The following is a 24,203-nucleotide window of genomic DNA, read 5'->3' as shown; positions in this document are numbered from 1 at the left end:
CAAATGCACACTCGACTATTTCAATGGCATAAAATCCACAATAGAATGTTCCTCATCTAAATGTACGGAACTTGGTGCTGGTAAAGGAATGACTCCAGGAACCAAACGTTGAGGTGGTTTTACGAGTTGTATTGCTTATAAATTGCAGTGCACACAACCAGGCATTATACTATCACAAAACAACACCTTTTGCTGCCAAAACATTCGGGTCGCGTCGTTTTTTTTAATCGTTTCGATTTGACTAATTTGAAAAAGGGGAGGGTGACGGTCTGTTTACTGTAATACAGGCCTCCAGCTGTACGGCCTTCCAAAGCACAAGCTCAAATGTATCTGATAAAGCGACAGTATGTACATAGTTAGCTGTTTACTGTTTCTAACCAGAAAAGCCAGTCTAGCCGTACAAAGCCCAACGCAATAAAAATAAAAGCCCACTTTGTTTGCATGCGTTTCCAACGTCTTACTTGACTAACGTTTGTTGCTAAGAGATGCGATGGATTAGGATACGAGCAACACCACATAAGACTGCGCCTTCCCCAAGCGCTGCACTTCACAGATTTACTGTCATTTACTGTTTACTGGCGTAGTTGTTGTCTCCAATCTGAGTCACTACAGATACGCCTCATAGCACATGATCACCCTTCAGCGCGGCCGATGGTAATCACCGGCCTGGCTAATGCACATGAATGGCTGGTTAGTGTGGTCGCTTTGGATGTGGCACAAGTCTTCTCTTTGAAGGGCAGTTGGTTGCCCCCCAGAATGCAACCCGAGCACGTCAGCTGGTTCTGGTAACATTCCGCTAAATATCATGCCACATGACCGACCGTTGGCGAGGCTTTGCCATCTGAATCGTTACCGAAACACCAGAGGGGATTGGGGCGGGTTTTCGCGTAACTTTTACATGTGATTTTTCATTTTTGTCCAAAACAGGGTTTAGGTTAAAACTAAAAACAACCCTTTAATGACTAGTTACTGCCACTTCAATAGGAGTGGATTTCAGCCTACTGTACAGTATGTGTTAGTCAAGTGACCTGCCAGACTGTTTACCCTGGCTTCTAAATGCTTGTTGCAATGCACTGGACTTAACCCTGTATAGAGGTAAACAATGAGAAGAGAAAAAAAATGAAACTGCAGTTCTCTAGAAAATGCAATAGATTTGAGTTTATAACGATCGCTCACGCACAGTCAAATTTAGTATAAGAATGAGTCCTACGATTCCTAACTCCAAATTTGTGAGACAAAAAACAAATACAGTATACTTATAGGACTATATCATTGTGGGCCTCTTTACAATACATGAATCGATACAGAGGTATCAGAATCTATATTGCACATTCATTCATAAAGTGTCTCTTAAAAGCTGTTGCTAGCTGTGCAGTGTGCACACATTTCAACCAGGCATGGCACTGTTGCTAAACCGGAAGCGATGCTAAAAATATCCATTGGATGAACACATGGCTGTTTTTAGAAAAATGTATGCAAAGTAATATAAATTAACTAATTAATCTCACAGTTTTTCATAATGAATTGTGATGAATCACATTTTTCTACTTACCAAAGTTTACGTACAGGGAGTCCTCGAAGTTCCGTTCCTACGCTGGCAGTGTAACCCGAATTTCAACTGAAGCCAAATTTCACCGTTAAAGTAATTATTTACGTCAATATAATTTGTACAGTAATTTTAAAAAACATATTTGCGCAACCCGGAAGAGCCGGAAATAATATTTCGTGTTTCCGCACGGACATTCATTGCTGACTTAACGGCAGAGCGGCGCTAATTCAAACTCAAGCACGGAAATGTGACGCGCCAAATGGCGAGCCGACCTGCTCGATGGACGTCCGTTGCTGGAGGTAACAACAACACAACTTTAAATAACTTTACAATGGTGTGATTACTGTGGGAAATTAACGAAAAAGAAGGTGCTGCACGGGAGCCGTAAACCCGAAACGACGTACCACACGACGTAACTCGAGGACTCGGTGTATATACTCACTTAAATAAATGTAAACAATATTTTCACTAGGGGTGGGGAAAAAATCGATATCGCAATATATTGTTGCGCTCTCTGTTGCAATAAATTATCGATATACTTGCAGTGGATATCGATGTCATGTGTCCAGTTGTGCAGGTGTTATGTTATAAATGTTTCTACACTTTAATTTGTCTCACTTTACAATGTTTATAGTTAAAAGGCTAAGAGGCAGTGAGGCACAATACAGAACTTTTTACATTGTACAAGTTTTGGCATTAATAAATGCATAATTAGACATTTTCCTTTTAATGGGCATTTGTTTGGCTTTTTCAGTCACATATTGTGATATATTGCTAATTTTTTTGACAATATATCAAAAATCGTAGATATCGTGTATCGTGATATTATCGATATCGTGAGTCAAATATCGTCACAGTATCGAATGGTGGTTTACCCGTATCGCCCCACCCCTAATTTTCACATTCTTTTTCATCATATAAGCCAGAATCTGTCTCGTGCTCTCTTGCCGGCTTAAGTGCCACTCGCGGCTGTTTAGGTTGCTCAAATGGCCCGGAGGCAGTGGATGTGAGGACTTAACAAAAAAATAAATTAATTCAATAAATAAACTGTCACACTCGCCTACTCTTTATTTAAGTTTCGTTCACATTTCCCACAATAATCACGTCACCCTTACACTCACACTTGATCACTGCTTAGTGATGTGTTGATTGAGCAAGTGATGCTAAGCTAAGTTAGCTAGAAAAAGAAAGCTTTAACCTGCACTAATGGCCGATGCTTTGTTACTGTAAAGTTGCGACGGGATGTACGGTGATAAGGTTTAAGTTCAGTGCTAGTTTACTTCAAAAGCACACTGGTAATAGTTTATTAGTTGAAAGCGACCCCGAACCTCAGGCATTTTTTTTTTGTTTTTGAGTATTGCTCCATGCACGGACTGACGGACGGTCCGTCAGTCACAAATGTCTGTGTGGTAAACAATCAGCCAAACATTTGGTTGTGAGTGTCATAAATATGTATACATGAAACAAAATGTCTCACTATATTGAGGCGTCAGAATGCGTGACCACAGCAGTTGCTGTTGCTTTTTTAATCACATTTGACAGCTGGCAAATGCATCTTTATGTAGCCAGAGATTTTGTTCAAATATTGCTGTGTGGAATTAGTCTTTTTTTTTTTTTTTTAATCCAGATCCAAGAAGAAATGTGTTTTCAAAAACACCCAAGTTGCCTAGAGTGAATATAAAAAGTCTACACACCCCTGTTCAAATGCCAAGTTCTTGGTATAACAAGAAATTAAACCAAGAAAAATAATTTCTGAACTTTTTCCACCGTTAATGTGACCTATGAACTCTACATGTCAATGTGATATTTTCAAGAGGGAAATAAAAAAAAAAAAAAATCTTCACAATTAACAATGTGTTTGCACAGGGTGCTATCTTATTTTTTTCTGTGACAAGGTAATTTCTTTGTCTCACCAATTCTTCTGGTTAAGATCGAAACTGTTCAGTAAAGTGCTTAAACTAAATTTCGCATGCATGTGTGGGAAAATGTGGTCATGATCCGATGATTGCAAGGTTGGGCTTTTTGGACATATTTCCAAATGGTATGCATGCTTGTTGGACTCAAACACAGCACTGATATATATATATATATATATATATATATATATATATATATATATATATATATATATATATATATATATATATATATATATATATATATATATATAAACATCCCTACAGTCGGTGGAAGCATCCTGATTTTTTTTTTTTTTTTTTTCACCTGGTCTTATACAGGTTGGAAGCAAAAAAAAATCTGAATGGAAGATCTGAATTTTACTTGGGGTTAATTAGAGGAACTTACGTGGGACTGCCAATTGCAGTCAACATTTTTAACTGATGAGTACGTTCAAACGTATTTAATTCTATATTTTGTTTAAAAAAGTAATTGATTGTGTTGAATGAAAGAAAAAGCTGTTTATATTTACTGAAATACTACAAAAACGGGAAAAAAAATAGCAGCATAAATAATTTCATGATGTGCTCTAGGGCTACACGATATTTGAAAATCACATCCGTGATAGAGTGAATTTGTAATAAGTGAACCGCGAAGTAGTGAGGGACCACTGTATTTGCAAATATGTTCGAATGTATTTGCAAGTATGTTTGAATGTACTTGTATGTTTGACCGTATTTGCGAGTATGTTGGAACATATTTAAATATGTTCCAACATACTCACAAATACGTTCAAATGTACTTGCCTGACAAAAATGTTGACTCCACATTGGTAGTTCCACACTTCCGTCAGAACATTTAATTAATGGGGGGAGGGACATGCGAACTACCAATTAATATAGTTATATAATGTGATTTGTTCATTTTGAATTTTGAATTACTTCACCTCTCAAAAAGATTTGTTAATGTATGCTTAGGTTGCATTAATGGTAGAAAAGGTTTTGAAATCATGTATTTTGGTCTCATCACATAAATCTGGCATTTGAACTGGGTGGTGTAGACTTCTTATATCAACTGTACAGTATGTGTGGACTTCCCCCTAAAAGACCAAAGAACAATGAACTCTCTCACCGACTGGCTTGATATAATTGTACTGTGTATTTGACTATATAGCAGTGCATACAAATAATGCAACATGATGCATTTATTTTGAGTTGTCTAAACAGTTTCGGTCGGATCTTAACCAGATGAATTGCTGAAACAAACTCTAATAACCTTGTTGCAGCCACAAAAAAAAAAAAAAAAACACTAACGTGTATCTTTTGTATGTACTTTCGAGAGAAAATAAAAACCTTATGTGTGGCAACAGCACAATACATTCCACAAACCTGAAGCTACTAGTAGGATCAGTTTGCTTTCTTTGTATTTATCCTAAACGTCAAACATATTGTGAAACAGCCTCATTAACTTTGCTCCAACCTAAAATAGGTTTCACCATTTGGTAGTTGAGAAACAGGTACTGCATACCTTTCCTTTTATCATGAGCCTAAAGCGTTGGCAACCAACACGAGGAAGAGGAAAAAGTTTTGGTTCGCAGTTTTATCGTTAAAAGCAGCCAAATTAATAACGAGTCTCCAGCAGGAGTGGGGGGTTGGGAGGGATCTAGATCTTCGTGTGTCTTTATCAAGGTTGATTTTCGGGCAATAAACAATGTAGACAGTATCCAAGAGAGATATTTGGAGAGGGATTATATCAGACTCCCAATAAAAATGAGGATTCAAAAAGAAAAGTGTCTGCCAAAGCGCTTCTTTCAACAGACAATGTGTATTCTTTTAGCTGCTTTGGTAGGGGGGCGGGGGGGAGAAAAATGCTATAAATTCAATGTAAACACTTCCAAAATGTCTTCATTTTAAGATCGAACCACAATGTAAATAGTATTGTGGATTTTAGTTTCGTCGTTTCACAGTGCATACAGACAAACCTGGAGAGAGAGCCTGCTCGCAACCTTAACATTTTGGCTGCTGTGGCTTCTGTTTGCTGGCTCAAGGCTTAAAAAAGGTCTTTTCCGAGCCAAGATGGAAGCAGAAAACACAAAAGTGACAGTATATTAGTTTGAAAAGTTACCAACTATTCTTAAAAAAAATGAAACATACCACCATACCAAAATGCTCAACCTCTGCTTGGATTCGTTTCCCATGCAGCGAGGCCCGGCTCACCATGACTTGTAGCGAACCATATGGGTAACAGGGTGAACTGAGGACACACATGCCTCTTGGCAAACTCACGTCTTCACTATTAGAATCCAGGATACATTTTTCACATGATTTGAATGCCAGGACCTGCTTGTGTGTTCAAAGCAACAGAATGCAAAATAAGTTGAAATGTTTGTCTTATTCACACACACACGCACGCTCACACACACAAATGAACTTTTTTTTTTTTTTTTTTTTTAACTAAGTTTAAACCGCACAGTCTCATACTTTAACAGAGCTCTGAGTTATAAAGACCTTTCCTCACGGACAATGAATAGCTTTTGGACATGCTCTCATTTTTACAGCAAACAAAAGAGGCTTTGAAAAAATAACAAATGTAAAGAGAATCATGGTAGTTGAGTCAAGGTAATGGAAACACATGGTCCCACCATGCATCAATAGAATCTGATAAACACTGTAATTGCTTTAAAATGATTTACTGTGCATGATTTTACAAAGGACTACAAACCCTGGGAACTACTGAAACGATTTGACATGAAAGCTTTAATGGCTGAAAGCTTTTTTCATTGAACATGACATTGCTGTGCTGCATAAAAATAACATAAAAATAATAAAAGGGTTGTTTTAAAAGGGCGGGTTATGATTTCTATAGCTTTGTGGTTCTCTGTGTCGTCTCTACTGTTTTGTTTCGTCATTCACAATCATGTTACAGATAACCCTGACAGACTTATTGTGGTGCTGTAACTGTACACTCTCTGTACAGTAAGCATGAGCAGTCCACAGAACGTGTCGGCAAGCTGTCCCATGCTGGAATGTTTGCTTTGTATTCATAGCGTCGAGAATATCAAACAACACAATCTAAGAAATGCCGTATTTATTATCAAGCCCAACCACGGAAATTACATTGCGCATCATAAGACTGACATTTAGACAGTATTGCATCGGAACAAAAGCCTGCTGACAACAACGTTGGCAAATTGGGCCTCAATGTGTGCTTTCATTATGCATTCCTGTGATACTGGCAGGGAGCAGAGATTCCAAAGCTAAAGTCTTCTGAGAAACCGAAAAATATGCCTTCAAGTTTCTATGCCTGACATTTTTGCACTGGAAGTCAAAGGATTGGGAGGGGTCTCCAATTTGGTTATGCAATTCAGCCAGTTTTATGAACCTAAAACACATTTCTTCAAACATGGGAGCATCTCAGCCTGCCAAATTTAAAAAATATCCTGATTATGAAATTTAAATTAAAGTCCCATGAATGCATAAAAGTGGATGGAAATATTTAGTTAGTCCACGTTTGACCTTGATTGAAAAAGAAAATTCACCACATTACAAAAAGATCACCCCCCTCACCCCCTCCTCCTCCTTCCCTCCCTCCCTGGCAAAACCAGATTAGTTTCTTTCTCTTGCTCCTGCTAGGAAAATCACCAAAATTCATGTAACAGCATTTTCAGTTGCGCGGGAGACAACTCTCATTAATTACATGCAACAGCAGCACATTTTGCCTCTTGTGTTACTAGTATGGGACGACAAGTTGTTTTTGTTGTGGCGAAAATGGGCTGCAGTGCGATGGCAGCAAGCCGACAAATTATTTCTTGTTTGAGAACATTTGCTTTTGGACCAATATTTCGGAGGATTACCATTTTTTTTGCTGTGACTTCCTTTTTTCTTTTTCTTTTTAATCTGTGTACAAATAATGTGCTAAACTGAATAATACCAGCTGCTGCTACGTGTTATTTTTATTATTGTTAAATAATTAATGAACATTCAATCACTACATGATTTTTTTTTCCGTTCAGGATTTCAATCTACAACTTGGATTCTTCGGTAATAATAAATTGATTTACTATGTTGTTAGCTGTTTTGTAAAACAGCATTTTTTTTTAGAGAATTCACAGATAAAAATGATTTTAGCAATAAAATATTATTTTGGTCAAACAGATTCTCCAAGCAAGTATTTACAGTCATCACCAAAATGAAAAAAAAAAAAATGTTGGTAATTACCAATTCATCATGTGATATGGCCTGTAAAAAAAATATGAATTTTCTTTTTGTCCGACAAATACAACAAATATATTTTTTATTATAATTTTACTTGGGTGGCTAGCTAGTTTTTTTTTTTTTTTTTTTTTTTTTTTTTTTTTTTTTTTTTTAAAGTTTAGATGGCTAATTGTTAGCCTCATAACTCTAAGTTGAAAATATTATCTGGTGCGAACATTGTAAAAAGCTAAATTATACATGTCCTAAATTGTAGATAATATTCAATAATAATGATCTTTTAATCATAAATTAACTGTGCTGGATTTGGTGAAATATTTACCTGTACCTTTACCAATCTACTAATCTGTTTCTTTACCTATCTTTACAATGAGCCACTTACAATAATGTTATGTGTTGAATTATTACTACTATATTTATATTACTAATACATGTACATTCTGTCTTCTTCACATACTGTCGTTCTATTGCCAACACAGTAAGTTGGGTGGCATCCATTTTGACTTGAGTTACCAAATATGGTTCCTTGACTTGTAAAGAGCTACAATTTTGCAAATGAATAAAAATTATTTTTTCTTCAAGCTTGGGAAGAGTCTACCTTGTAACATGTTGGGTGAAAATGATCAAAAGTACTGATAAAGACTCAAGGAAGAGACAACAATCGGGTTTTGGTGTGTATCGTTTCTTCAAACAGCAGATTTGATTTCAAGGTCTACTATTATAATAATGTTCTTTTCGGAACGTATTAATAATTTTGTGTCGTTGACATGCACGGCATGGGTAAATTTTTCAGCCGTATTTATAACAGTGCAATTTTGAACTGCACTCATGACTAAAATTACATTTTCTTTGCCACTCATTCTTCTATCTAGAAAATATCTCCTAATAAAAAGGCTCTAAATATAATTAATTAACATTTACGGGAAGGTAACACTGCAGGGTCTTAGTGAATTAACATTATTTGGAATACTGATATGCATGTACAGTAAAAACTGAATTTTTATTGACATATCACTGTGAACTGCGCTGAATTAAACACAAGACTATTTGGAATATTAAATGTGCTACTTGATTGAAGGCATCTAAGGATTTTTTTTGTTTTTTTTTGTTTGTGTGAAAAATACATTTGAGGATGTGAATTGGTGACAAGCTACAGAGGACGAGAGAAGAATGGTGACACCAAAAGAAAATTGGGATTGATTGCTGGGTGTGGATTAGCACCCTCTTCACACACACGCACGGACACGCACACTCACACACACACACGTACTTAGCTCTACAGTTTCTCCTTCATATAATAATGAGCTTCCTTGGTCTGCAGACATGCTCTTAAATATTCATTAGTCATGGGTGGGATTTTAAGCAGTGACACAAAAAGCGGACGCACGGTGATACATAAACACTGTGCATATTAATGTACACGCGGAATATATGCATATAATAAATAGCGATTCCACCGAGATGAAACAAGTCACACTGAGGCCTTATCTCGCCTCCTCTGGGCTGATGAAATCACTTTTGGACATCAAGCTGTGGTGAGAGCTCACACACACACACACTCACACACACGCGCGCACACACAACACGAGTACTCTTCAATTCATCAAACAATAAAACGTCCAAAAATACAGGTGTTGAGTTGAGTCTTTGCAGATAAAAGGACTCAATCCCACATGCACATTTTAACTGCACTCCCCCACATACCAGCCAGTGGATCAATACAATCACATTTGGGATGATCTCACATCACATGTGCCACATCAGGCAGCAATAGTCTCCCTCCACATGTGTCAAGCAATAAATGAGCCATTCATTCCATGAGGCGCCGTAACTCATTCCTGTTATGTTGACATATAATGGAAGAAAATCCGAATTAAGAACCACGGAACGACAGACCCGAATGGAGTCTTTCAGGACAAAATAATCCGGACTGGAACTTTGGGGCAACAAGGCCAGGTTCAACCTCTGACATTGACCTCACTCACAAGGTGCCCATGTTGGATGGTGCTGCGGTTTTAATAGGCACACAAGAACATGCTGTATCATTCTCCACCAATCTGACCAAGACAAGCACAGTGGGACAACATCTGTTTGCAAGTCAAACACTCGCATGATCTGCCTTACACAAAAACACACGCACATTTAGGCGCTCAAACGCATGCACGAGTGTAGGAAGCCGTAATAAGTGACATGTTGCTCCAACTTGGGCCACAAAAGATAAATTAAGGACATCCACCCATGTCATAATAAATATATATATTTTAACATAGCTTGTGACCCCCTCCTCTCAACAAAACACCCTAAAGGCGCGCTGAAAAGCTCCTCTTGCAACTTTAATCACACCACAGCATGCACGGCTCCAAATCTAGGCCAACCTCCGTCAAAAAAAAAAAAAAAAAAAAAAAAAAATCACATTTAGCTGGCAGATAATAAAAGGTGCACAATTGAACTTGTGTCACACACAACCGATTGGAAAAATTACCCAGCCTTCCTTCTCTGCTCCGATAAGCACGTCTTCGTGGATCACCATCTCCGCACGCTCTACTGATATTAATTCGTATTAAAAAGAAGAAAAAAAATGTGGGCCGGACATGTGCTCGGTTGGAATCGAAGCTAAGTTGCACAAAGTGAAATCGCATGGAGAAGAAGTGGGAGCTTGCGTGCCATGCTTGAGAAAGCGAATCTAAAAGTGACCTAAAAGCCAAAAGGCGCACACTTGTTCCGATGTGTAAAATGCGAGCATCGCTGACGGGCACTTGAACGCAGCATTGTGCTCAAGTGTTTAAAAAAAAAAATAGAAGGGGAAAAAAAGTAGAAGGTCACGTTAGGTTGGGTTATGTTAGGTAGGTGGGCACGTTGAGAATAGTGACAGATGGGGAAACTTGCGTCATGTCCAGCTTTTTTTTTTTTTTTTTCGGCGAATATAAATGGACATCGAAACACGGTGGCAGCGTGGACTGAGCCCACGTCATTTCGGTTTCGCCGTCTGATATTTACTGAATAATTAAGCGCAAAAAAAAGAGTGCACGCAAGTCTCCAGCTCCCCTCCAAAAAAAAAAAAAAACTCCACAAGAAGCCCGTCAGATACAGGAAAATCCCTATTCCAAATACCCGTTCAACCCCTTTACTTACTTCCCAAAAATAAATCCTTATGTCTTACCTCCACTTCGAAGCTCGCTGCCCTTTACGAAAAGTGGCATGGATCTCCCCCCACGACGACGTCTGAGCTAGAAGATGTCTAACGTGTCCTTTTTACTTTGTTTCATTTCTCACTTCCATCTTCTTTTCATCTCATCAATAAACACACGCTGCAGCCTACCTTCATAGAAGCAGCTCGCTTCAAATGTGCCCTCCCATTTTTTAACTATACATCGGGTACTTTGAGAGGGGTGGGGGGTGGCGGTGGAGGGATGGAGGGGGGGGCGCAGGCACGCCTTTTCACTTAAAGCTGCCATTGGGGGGGGGGGGGCGAACAGTACACCGTCTTGGGTTGCTCGAGCCCCCCACGGAAAGGGAGAGAGAGGAGAGCGAGAGAGGCTCCATTATGTGCAAGCAGTGGGAGTTGTTATAGTACTACTACTACTAGTAGTAATGTGCCTCCTACTCGCCGACGAGCCACAATATTTACAAATAGAAGCCGCGGCGGTGACATGGCGGGCTGTAAATGAACATGTTTGGTCAACCTCACTTTGAGATAGTCACATATGTGTCTTCGTGCTCGGAAAAGAAGGAACTCCGGCTGATAGAATCAACCGCGTCCACAAATGTGAATGAACTCACATCTCTTCCTCCCCTCTCTCTCTCTCTCTTCCTCCTCCTCCCTCGTCTGGAGGACGGCGGAGGAGCCGATAATATGTCCATCACGCGAGCGAACTTCCTATTGGACAATGAGGTTGTCACTCATGTGGAGCGGCGGCGACTCGCCTCCCGATTGGCCGACGTCGCCGCCAATCCAGCGGCGGGCACCAAACAAGCTAGATTGTCTGCGGTGTCTTCCACTTTCTACGCATTTCTATTTTCTCATTTATTTATTTTTTAACGTCCCGAGCTGACCTCGAGTTTGGGAGCAGGGGGGAACAAACGGTGCCGGTTCGCCCGGCCAATCAGATTTAGTGGAGAGATTGCTTTTTTCTCCCCCTCGTGTTGTTGTTGTTGATTTTTTTTTTTTTTTTACCCCCTCTTCTTCCAACGCCTTGAGATAGATTTTGGCTGGCACAGAATGAAGCAAATGGGTCATGTGGGACCAACCCCCCCCCCCGGACAACCACACCCCCGCCTTAATGTCCCCCCTCCCTCGCTGTCTAGACAGTGACAGGTGTGCGTGTGTGCGCACACACGCGTGTCTGTAGTCCACATCAGAATAATGAAGCGCGCGGTGGGTCGTGTTCGATAATGACCGCGTAGTATTCATGTGTGAAAACCGTGCCGTGGATAGACACGATAAGCAAAGCATCTTCGAATTTTAAAAAAGAAAAAAAAGAAAAAAAAAGAAAACGCGTTTCCTGACAAAGAGGTCAGCTAAGGTTACGCGCGTGCAGCCCGCTTCGCCTCCACGTAACATCGCGAGTGTTCGTGTCATGGCGGCAAACATCCACGTGTTCCCAAGAAAAAAAGAAAGAAAAAGAAAAGAAACAAAGACGAGCCACGCTTTCAGCAACTTTAGCAAGTACCAACGGAGAAGTAAGAAAGAGGTGAGCTTTCAGACAATCGCCATCTCCGAGCTGTGCTGGCAGTTTGTGGGGAAATCTCCATTCGGCGTGTTGGTTGCGTGGGCTGGACGTGCGCGCCCCCTGCAGGCCTCTGGTGTGGCACCACGCCACGGGTTCAACGGAGGACAAGCCTCCCGCCACTGCTTTGACCTACATCATTACGTGAGAGAGAAACGCCCTCAAAACTCACTTCAGTCACTTTTGTACTTTAGTCAAGTTACAAATTCCTTAGAAAGCAATATACCTTTTACATTAATATATACGTTTGTGTTTCCTTTTCTTACTTGTTGAATAAACTTCAACTCCTAAAACTAAAAATAACAAATAAAAAAAACGTACTTGCTCTCCTTGTATCACCATAATGACAAACATTAAAATACAGCAAAGTAGTAAGTGTAACATGGAAAATGCTTTAGTATTTGATATCATATAAATTCTTAAAGGCAAATGGTGACTGTAAGTAGGCTTCTGCAGAAGGGTCAATAGGTCACGGTTGTGTTAGAGTCTCAAGTGTGAGAAAAAGAAGGTTTATTCTGTACGTAAGTTTAGTCTTCCAGCGTATATGGATTAGTACTAGGGATGTATATGGTACATATCATATGTCACACACTTTGGACGAAGACGAGATCTGTGTATCTAAATTTAGAGAATTTAATTTGCTTTGAGAACTGAAAGTTGAGAAAAGGTTCATATAGAGTTCCAGAGAAAATAAACTGCATTTTGTAATCATAATTTTAAATTAAGTTTGAAGTGATTGGACTTCAGTTACAAACTAATACATTTAAATTCAAATTGCACAATTCAGATTCTGGTTTTCATTGTAATGATTCAAATTAAACAATTCAAATTCAATGTATGTATTCCTAATTTTAAAAAAAGTGTCAAGTTTAGCTGTTCAAATTTGAATTTAAATGATTCAAATTTAGTTTCTGGTGGCGCAATTCAGCCCATACTTACCGTCTTCTTTGGAGTGCCTTTATTTTCTCACATTGTGCGCATGTACACATTTAATAATCCACTAAACTCACTAATACAGTCTTTGTCAAGCAATGTTCACAAAAAGAATACAAAAAAATCAAACCCATTAATGAATTATTTAATTGATTTCAGAAATAAAAATATACCACCTTAGAATTATTATTATTTTGTATGTGAATTTAATGCAAAAGTGTTTGAGTCATTGCTTCCAATGTGATTATTTACTGTAATAAAAAAAAAAAAAAAAAAAAAAAAATTAAAACGACTCTAATTGGTTGAATAACAAAATTCCGGACTTTAAAAAACTCAATATCGGCTCGTTGGCGGCAATTTTACTGCGATTTTAATAGCTGCAGAAGCCTGGGTTGCTGAAAATGGTCAGGATTTTTTGAAATAACAATTTGCAATAACACTCTTCTCTGCAAGTATAAAGTAAAAACTGTCTGCGTGCCTCTCCTACACCGAATTTAAAGGAAGTTTGGAGCCTTTTTTATTGGCCAGGAAGTCGGCTGTGTTCACTCACACAACGGCGCAAGGACCCCTTCCGAGGTGAAATGCTTCTTGTGACTTTTGCATTGCACTTGTACTGTATGTAAATTTTTGGTGGGACTATTTTATTTACCAAAGGCAAATTGTACAATTCATATTGAATCTGCTCTTTAAATTTGACTTGAAGAGGGTGTGTATTATTCACATTATTTGCACAAGCTTTAATAATTAATTAAGGAACGGGATGTCAGAATGCGGGTTTGGATCAAAACAGTGTCTTCTTTGTCAAGGTGTGGTTCATGGAGTAGAAAAAAAAAATAAAAAGATTTAAAGGCAGAAAAGGTGACCGGCAACTTCCAAGGTCTTCTTGAAGCTTGCAAAACATATTAAAAAAAAAAAAAAGTTTACATTTGTGCCCTACTCTAGTGCTGTTTTGAATTTTGGAGGTCCCAAAGTTCTTTTTCAGCCAACAATGATTCTGCTCTCAGCAAGATTTTTCTTTCCACCTACCAAACCTTGACAGCCGAACCTGTTATTGTGTTGTTTACCATTTTGCCAGAGTTGAATCAAACACGGAGAGGAGAGGGGAAATAATGACTGAATAAATTATTCCTGATAAATTCCTCATTAATTCTCCCCATCAGTAAAAAAAAAAACAAAGTACTATTTAAAAACAAAAAAAAAGCAAGTAACCTCAAGGAACCTCTTTAAACACACACGCATGCACACGCTCTCTTTGGTAACACTTGAGCTGAACAGCTTTTCGTACTGTAGGTCAAGCCTATTCTCACATCCGTAAATGGAGCCAACAGAGGGCAGCAGTAAGACTATTTTTTTCCCTTAAACGTTTGTGTATGCATTCATTCAAGTGACCTTTGGCATTTTTGTGCAAACATGAAAAAGGCTTTCACTCGCTAGCAATTTGGCTGTAGTATTTAAAAAAAATAAATAAATAAGGAAAACGACTGAAGTCCCATGAACTTTGAAATGTGCTGTGTGTCACAGTGTTATTGTACAAGTCGGGCTATTGATTGTTTCCCTTCTCTTCCTTTTGATTTAAAACATTAATAAGTGAACGGCCGCGGGCTTTTAATTTTACAGGGTCGAGACAACTCATTACGAGCCGGATGCTCGTTCAAACTTGCAATGTTCAAACTTGTTTGGAACGAATTTGATTAGTTGTGATTCAATTAACGATGGAATGAGAAATGTGATTTTGGAGTCTAACTTCTACTGGGTAATTTATTTCACTTTTTTAATCCAATAGTTAGAAATTGAAAGGGAATATACAGCACATAGAAAAACAGTACACGCATTTCCCTGAGGACTGCAACAAGCGATTTTATCCAAATGTTTTTCCAAGGTCGCCGTCTATTGCAGTTGAATAAAGGACATATTAAATGCCATACCAAAAAAAAATAAGCACTTTTAATTCAATAGTGCCACGTATGAAAGTGGTGTGCATTCTTCTATCCTGGCTCAATAATGTCTTAAGTGCCTGAGGTGTCTCGGACTTCCTGTGCATTGATACAAATGTTTCCTTTTGAATGTGGTTACTACGGAAGAGTGGAACTGCCAGTGTGGCGTACGTGTAGGCTAAATGCTACAAACATAGCATATTTTCCCATAACGCCACGGGGTATTACTTGTATCCCTTTGCATTATGGGAAAAAAAAGTCCAAACCTAAATTATGTAAAAATATGCTGTTTGTAGCATTTAGCCTAAAAGTACGTTTGAACGTATTTGCAAGTATGTTTTCAACGTATTTGTGAGTATGTTCGAATGTATTAAAATACATTCAAACATATTCATAAATACATTACTTGCCAGTCAAAATTGTTTAGTCGCTTCCGTAGGTTCCAGAGTGCTTCCTCTATAGCGGTGTTGCCTTTTGGCATTTATTTTTATTTTTTTATTTTTTTATTTTTTTATTTTTTTTGTCAAAAGTGATGAGGAACAAATTTCTGGTGAGAGCAGAAACATTGTTGCTGGTTTTCCGGTGTGCTTTAGGGTGCTTTTTTTTTCCTGACTTTTGGCCACTTCCATGACGTCCTTTCTCTTACAGCGTCCATTACTATTGTATGCATATTGCCGATTATGCAAATTAGGCAATTACGTCATTGGGCGACTTCTAGCGACTTTTTAGTACAGTCAATAGCTATACTTTCCTTATTCGGGAGTTGGCAACTCTGCTCTGGAGGCATTTGTGAAGATGCATTATTGTACTAAAATAATTATGCAAGTAATTATATTTCCAAGGACAACACACTTATTTAATTGGAGCAAAAATCACCTCTAAAAAGAGAATTGTTGAACCAATTAAAGTTTAAAAACAGATTTTTTTTTAGCCAACTTAAAAAAAAAATCGCTTCAATTGATAACACATGATTGAATTAATTTAAATCAAAGTGACTATATAAAGTTTAAGTCATTCACTCTCAGACATTTTGACCGAAGTAACCCCCTTCGCTTCTGGCTGTTTTCCTGCATTTTGACTGATTTTGCAAGGCCCACAGAAGATTGCTATAAAAACATGGAACCTACTAAAAGAAATATTAGAGTATCTTCTTTCATCAGGAAAAAAAAGTATATTTCTATCTATTTCCGTTTTGCAGCAATTAGCATTAGAATATAGCTAAGTTTCATCATTCAATCACAAATCTGTTTAGAATTGTGGGGAAAGCAGCTTGTTTTCAACATGGCCCTGTTTGATCTCTTATACTCTGCTGCCACCTGCTGGCCGTTTTTGTAATTTCTATCATTTTTTCTCACCCATTCTCTGCAGTTGAGGGGCTGCATCAAAGCCTTCTGTATGGTCTAGCACAAAAAACAAAAAACAAAAAGAAACAAAAAACAAAAAAAACGTATAAATATGTCTTTGGGAGACATAATATATTTAAAATAGAACGTAGTTATACGTTTTTGGGAGCAAATGAGTTAATGAAGATTAAATTGAATGTATTCAATTTAAATGAACATTTCTGCGATTGGCTGGCAACCAGTCCAGGGTGTAGATAGCCAGCTGAGATAGGCTCCAGCACCACCGCGAACCTTGTGAGGAATAAGCGGTCAAGAAAATGGATAGATGGATTCTCTTTTTAGAGTGCTAGCTAGAAAGGAGGTTTGGTTACAATTTTATATATTAGTCAAATAGTTTGCATTTACTTGAATTTTGAGTGCTCATTTTGTTCATTTAATCCCAAAAGAGAAATGCAAGGTCATTCTTGTCACTATAAATAATATGGTGTGCAACAGCCTGCTCAACCAGTGTCCTCTGATCATGATTGGAGTAATTTTTTCCCCCCACACTTTTATGAACAGGGTCACCAGTGTCAAGGCCAGGATAATGCCTTGATCTTCTCCTGATCCTCCTCAACAACAGCCTGCTATTAATAATTTCTCTCTCGTTTCCCTTTGAGAATTAGTGGTACCTTTGCGCACAATGAAGATAACTTCCAGTCCATTAGATATCATGCCTACAATGCTTTTGAAAAATGTTTTCAACACTCTGTCCATTTTTGCTCTTCATGACCAATTCCTCATTTGCTGTGTGCTCATGGCCCATTTCTATAAGGAGCCCTTAGTGTAAAAAAAAACAAACAAAAAAAACAGTTGTCACAATGTTGAGTAGAATTTATTCATTTCAATCTGGTAAGCAACAATTATATTCAGTTAAAATAGTTTTTTTTTTTTTTTTTTTTTTTTTGGTGGTTGCCCCCCCATAAATAAGAGTCAATCCCCGTTTCCTGCGGTGTTCCTCAAGGGTCAATCTTAGGGCCAATCCTTTTACGCTTTTTATGCTTCTTTACTCCAGTTGAATGAAGTGAAAAAAAACTAGTTTTATTTGTAACAGTATAAAATACCAGCTCGGCTACGAAAGCTTTTTAGGATCACTTTCTAAAAATGTCCACCCAAGATTGAAAAACCTTGATGTTAAATTCAATCAAGCCATATATATATTTTTTTTTTTTACCCAGAAAATTATTTCATCTTTGGTCCATTGTTTTGAACTACAAATGATCACTCAATGCCTTTGTCTCATAAATTCTCAACTCCAATTAGTTAAGAATGCCGCTGCAAGGCTTTTGTCTAGATCCCACAGGTTCAGCCACTTTATTTTGCTCTTCCCTACTTGCTGGATATGGTGTAATTTTACTGTCAGGTCAAATTTGCTTTTTACTTAATGTGCTTTACACATGATTAAAAACTACAAGTGATGGAGCCTTGCAGTCTGTTCACCTCCACGTGTGAAATTCACTTCCCTTTGAGCTAATATGTTTTTTATAGCTGGGAAGCGATTTCTAAGTGTTATGAATAAAATGTACTTACTTACCTATGTAACTAAGCAACTTCAAAAAATAAACATCACTAGTCTGGATTTGAAGTTGAAATGATCTTTTTATCTCTTTCATTTGCTTAGTATTATTATACATGAGTCTTGACCGTGAACCCAGTGACATAGAAAGCGCGTGTGACAATATAGAACATTTTAGTGTATTTTATTTGTCTGGTAACCAGCCAGCAGCTTCTGCAACTGCTACATCCACAATAAAGCGCTCCCTAATATGAAGAGGACAACAACATGTAGTCATATTTGTATTTTTGTTGTCGAGATACGTTCAAGTTAAAATAGCAAGTAAACCAAAGCTTGCAACATTTTGCAAAAGGCTTCTTATCTTCTAAACAAACTCACAGAAGACAAGTACACAAAACAACACGACTTGGGTTCTTTTTGGGGGGTGGGTGGTATTTTGGATTTAATTTGTCAATTATTGGGCCTAAAATAACTTGGGTGGCAGTGCACGGTGACAACATTGGTATTACATGTTACAGTGAATCTAACAAGAAGTGATCACAGACGTGGTAGATGTGACAGAGTAAAAGGCCCCCTCACATTACTGCCAAATGTTTGTTTTTTTTATCATCTTTTTTTGGGCTGGGGCACCACTTTGTTGTTGATTTTCCAAAAATGATGAAACTCTATTTTATTTTGTGCCGTGTTTCATGTGTGACTGCGGCTTGTGTTTTTAATACAACATTTGGGGATGGGTTGATCAAACCAAGCAATAAGTCAAGATTGTTTTATTCCCCTTTTTTGTATTCAAACATGAGGATGCTTTCAACATTTTTGACAGTTTCTGCACTGCTGGTGATCGTTGTCAAAATCCTTCATGTGTGCTGGCTTTGTCCATTTTTTAATTAATTTTTGGAATGATTTTTTTTTTTTTTTTTCCCTCCACATTATCCGAGGTAACCAATGAGAAAATCAACCAAATATCGCTTTTATTTCACTGGTTGGAATTCTTCCTCCCGGTTCGCTCATTTGAAATATAATCTAAAAAAGTGCAATCATCTCGCCACCCCATTAGCAAAGAGAATAATACTCATTAAATGGAAATTACCTATTGTTCACCTCTCTTACACACTATTTAGATTGGAAATGGGAATCCTCTACTTTCCTCTTAAAAAATGACTTTCACTTATTGTGGCTCATTGGGGAAATTATGGAAAACGTATTTTTTTTATACTAGGTCGAGAGGATAAAATGACCCTTTGTCCCAAACTTTTTTTTTCTTTCTTTTTTAATCTTTTCCCTTGTCTTTTACTTGGGCGCAATATTACTACAATTTGGTAGCTCGAGGTGAACTTTACAGAGCCATAACTGCCCAAACGTAATGAAAACTGAAAATGTTGTGCTTGAATAACATTTCCAGACTCTGATTATTGCCATCGCTACACGTCAGTGTGGCTCAGGCTAGGTCGACGTCGCAATAATCTCAAAAATGATCAAAGATGACAAGTTCAACCCCCTCCCCCCCAAAAAGCATGTTCTTGTTCAGTCTAGTTGAAATGAGCTGGCACAGTGCTGTCTTTTGTGTCCAAGTGGTATAAATGATTAATAGGCTTCTTCTTGTTGTCTTTTCAGTGCCCAAGCCTCCCTGTCTGTGTCAGCCGTCTAGCTGAGATAAGAATAATGTGGTCTCCTGTCTACCTCATGATTCCTACTTCATCTCGTCCCTCATTGGTACAAAATAATGTTTTGGAAAATGTGAGTGGGTGAAAATGTTTTGTGTTGGCCTGCAAGTCTTATAGAACTGACACAGAGTGACCTCAATATCCGGGCATCGATAAACAGCATCATTCATTTCTATATTGTCTAACTAAGTTTATTTCCCGCACCCTTTAACAATTGCTCTATTAGGAACCTGGGTGACATGCTGAATGACAATCACGGTAACAGGTTGATATGCTGAGATAGAGGTAATCGATATTGCTTGTTAACTTTAAATGGGAAGCGAACGATACGTTGCTTGCACAGGCCTCTACAGCCTCTTTGATGTTGCGTAGTAGAAGTATAGGAACAGAGGACACACGGGTGCTTTTGCAGCTTGCATTGTACCTAACACAAAAAAAAAAACAGCGTCTTTGAAGTTAATTGACTTCAATTAATGCTCGTGCAGGAGGAGCGTGAGTCATTGAGCAAGGAAAGAGACACGAGTGCCTTAGTTTGCATTGTACTTAGTTAAGTGTACATATGAAGTCTGTTTTAAAAATAGCTCACTCGTGATTGGACACTTTATCTTGCTAAGAAAAATTAAAACCGAGGAATAGCAACATTTATTTACTTATAAACTTTACATGGTACATGTTTCTTACTGTACCAATTTTCCTATATTTTGTTTAAAAACGAAAAAGAATGTGCTACATGAGAAAAAAAATGCTGTTTTTATTTTCCCAAATATTTCAAATAAGCACATTTTAGAGCTGTAATTTTAATACTTTGATATTTTTGCTCATATCGGCTCATGCCTATTCATAAAGTTTCCCGGTGCACATTTAGACCAGTCATGCCGCTTGGTGGCTAACAAAACACATTTTTGCCATTCAAGCCCCCTCACAAGTAAATTAATGTAAAATATTGGAATATGTGTATTGGCATACATATGTATCGTGATACGCATCGTATCGTCACCCCGTCCATATTTTAGTGGCCCGCGACATATGCTAAAAATGGCATTTGACTCAGTTCAAATAAAATAAAAACAAAAATGTTTGGAGATGGTCAAAGTAAGAAGGGAAGGGGTCGAAAAACACAGATGCTATTAAAGGTTATTTTAGTTAACTAAAACTAATTTAAAAAACAAAAATTCAAAAAAACAATTTCGTTAACGAAATAAAATAAAAACGAAGATGCTTTTTAAAAAAAGAAAACTAACTGAAACTGCATTTTATTTTTACAAAACTAACTAAAATAAAACTAACTATAATTATAGCAAACATGTCCTTCGTTTTAGTCTTTTGAAATTAATTTAATGCATGAGCCTTTGGGGATGATTTTAAATGCGATTTTTAGTAGATTTATTTTGATATAAACCAGAATAAAGTTTAAGTTTAATAATGTTTTTTAAATATTGCGCACAATACTACACATTAAAAAAACAAAAAAACAAATAAAACTTATACCGAAACTAACTAAACTAAAACTAAGCAATTATTAAAAAACTAAAACTAATACAAAAAAACTAACAGAACCACTGTGAAAACTAATTAAAACTAACTAAATAAAAAAAAACTAAACTCAAAACAAAATAAAAACTAACATGAAAAATTCCAAAACTATAATAACCCTACTGCCATATTACAAATAAATTGGTTTATATACTGTAGCATTTTTTTCTAAATATGCAAAAGCACAAATAAATTATTTGTACAATTTTTAGGACTAAAAGGACTATTTCTCTTCATAACATTATGTGGCCCTTGCGTCCTTCTGATTTTCTGTATGTGGCCCTCAAATGAAAAAGTTTGGACACCCCTGATCTAAATGATCACTTACATGCTACATTTCGACTAAGGGGCTATATAGCCTTGATATAAATCTGTGTAGCCTCAATAAAACCACTCCAAAACTTTGATATTCTATCCATCCATCCATCCACTTATTCCTCACAAGGGTCCCGGGGGTGCTGGAGCCTATCTCAGCTGGTTTGGGGCAGTAAGCGGGGTACACCTTGGACTGGTTGCCAGCCAATCTCAGAACTTTGATATTCTAAAATATATTTATAAATTATTTTCTCAGCTCCCCCATTGCTCTATCTGTTAAAAAAAAAAAAAAAAAAAAAAACTAAGCAAGTCCCTGCTGTCTAACGAACAATAGAGGTAACAGGTTGCTATGCTGAACGTCTGCATGTGATCATCAGTCAGTATAACCACTGATGTAAAATGTGCCCATTCGGTGGCTTGCATGAACGAGTTTTCCCTGTTTCATGTTGAGTGTAGAAGACTAATGATGTCTTATACTTACAAATGTTGTTAACCTCTTTGGGGCTTTCGTGGGGATAAGTACCAAAAGAAGGAAAAATTCAAGAGCCAGCTCTTGAATTTCGGTTTTTATATCAGTCGAAGAGAAAAATTGCACTCTGGCCCAAACTGGAAGGCTGTGGCGTGGTGGAAGGCAATTAAGGGTGGCAATGGAGTTTTTGTTTTGCGAAGGCCACAGGGAACTTGAATACTTTTTTTTTTTTTTGCTTGTCCAAACAATATGAGCGTAACTTTTCTGATTCTTGACTGAAAAATCAGAGTACCGGTAATTTTTTTAGTTATTTTTTTGCTGAATGTGCACAAATGTTGACATGCTGAATGCCTAGAGAGAAATCGCTTCCCCAATATGAATTAACTGGATAATATGAACTGACCTGTATATTTTTCTCCAATTTATCCTGCTGGGCGCACAATCGACCAATATGACTTTTAGACCTGGTTTTAACTGCTTTCCATTATTTTAAACACACTCATGGGTGCACAAAGACTGAATTAATTCAGTGTGGGCACAAGGACGAAAAAAAAAAGACATGTATTTCTTGGAAATGAAGGGAAAAAAAAAATACTTATACCGAGTGAATGATTGGCTCCCAAATAATGGCTTCTTTTTCTGCATGCGGCCTGTCCTTGAGTACAGGAGGAACCGTTTTCGAAATGAAGTCAAGCAATTCCAGGCAACTGGTGCATTGTCCATAAAGTATTCACAATGAGCTGCTCAATTCAATGTTTGCAATTTGATATTCTTTATCAAATGAATGATTTATTAGCTCAATATGCCCTCCCACCCACAAAGGATACAAAAAAAAGTACTCCACTGTGAGGCCAGGCACATCCTGTTTGGAATAATATGTTACATACTGTACATCTGTCCTTCCATTTTCTATAGTGCTTATCTTCATTAGGGTTGTGGTTGAGCTGCAGCCGATCCCAGCCAAACCAGTGTATTGAATAACCCACAAAATAAAGCACATTTCCACGGCATCGAAATATTTATTTATTTTTTTCTTTAATGCATTATACTACCCAAACTAACTATTCTGTCTCATGTCGTTATATGTGCTGATATTGTTCTTTAATGGCCTCAAGGGACAACCGTGCTTACAGGTCACACCCAAAATGCCGAGTTGGCTATTTTCATATAACACAAACATAGCCCGCAGTCTTTTTATACTGGCATGATTATGATGCACAGGTTGAACAAGTCAAATGTAACGCCTCTTCTTGGATTTTAATTCGTTTTACATAAAGTGAGACAATCCAAGCAAAGACGTATTGCTTTAATAAGCACAACAAATATGTACGGCCATGAGCTGAACATGTTGCACGTCCTCCAGCCCCTCAAATAACGCACATGTGCAGGGTTTATGAATGCAATGAACCCACTGACCCGGTACGTTGTGTAGCTTGCCAGAAACAACTGTAGGACAAGTCGACACCAGGAGGTGGCGTCATATCCCCGGCATGCCAAACAACAATTCAGTCAGATTTCATTTTTATGGCACTCAAAAAAACAAAAAACACAAAACAAAAAAAAAGTGTTCACCAGAAGATGGCGTTCAACTCCATGTAATTGTCACATAATTTCAACTGCAGCTCAGTCAATATTTAATGGCGGTACTTGAAAAAAAAATTATGGGAATGCATGAAGGATAACACGAAAGGAGGTGGGCAGAAACATTAAGCTAGTGATTAATATACCGTAACAAATTACACTTTTCTGGGAAGACTTTCTAGCAGATGTTGAATGAGCTCGTCTGTTGGAATTTTTGTCCATTTATCCCTATTCCAAGAGAGGTCATTGATTCATGGGCCCGAGGGACAATTTCCGTTTCTAGTTCATTCCAAAAGTGTTTGACACAGTTGAGGTCACAGGAGCCAGGGTTCTTTCACAAGAACTCCTTCAACCATGTCAGAAGTTACATCATGGTCAAATTGAGGAAGGGGAAGGCTGCCCTCTACTGGGCTTTTTAAATCGCAAAATCAGGCACATGACGTTTTTTTTTATTTTTTTTATTTTTGCATTATTTAGTTACACAAGAAGGACAAAT

The 24,203-nt window shown here is 37.7% G+C and overlaps 1 protein-coding gene across 2 annotated transcripts in view; it reads right to left on the bottom strand.

Moving 5' to 3' along the window:
- zbtb20 (zinc finger and BTB domain containing 20) overlaps positions 1-10,981 on the bottom strand; it is a 29,885-nt gene extending 18,904 nt beyond the window's left edge. The window contains exon 1 of one of the 2 annotated variants that reach the window (XM_077504729.1): positions 10,817-10,981. The gene's annotated coding sequence lies outside the window, so the exon portion shown is untranslated. Of the gene's footprint in view, positions 1-10,138; positions 10,232-10,816 lie in introns of those variants that run through there. The other variant, XM_077504730.1, reaches the window with a different exon arrangement.
- Positions 10,982-24,203: the final 13,222 nt, after the last annotated feature.

The sequence above is a fragment of the Festucalex cinctus genome, chromosome 18, assembly GCF_051991245.1.
Source record: "Festucalex cinctus isolate MCC-2025b chromosome 18, RoL_Fcin_1.0, whole genome shotgun sequence".
Taxonomy (NCBI): domain Eukaryota; kingdom Metazoa; phylum Chordata; class Actinopteri; order Syngnathiformes; family Syngnathidae; genus Festucalex; species Festucalex cinctus.
Note: the sequence above shows the minus strand (reverse complement) of the source record. Positions and strands in the feature narration are given on the sequence as shown.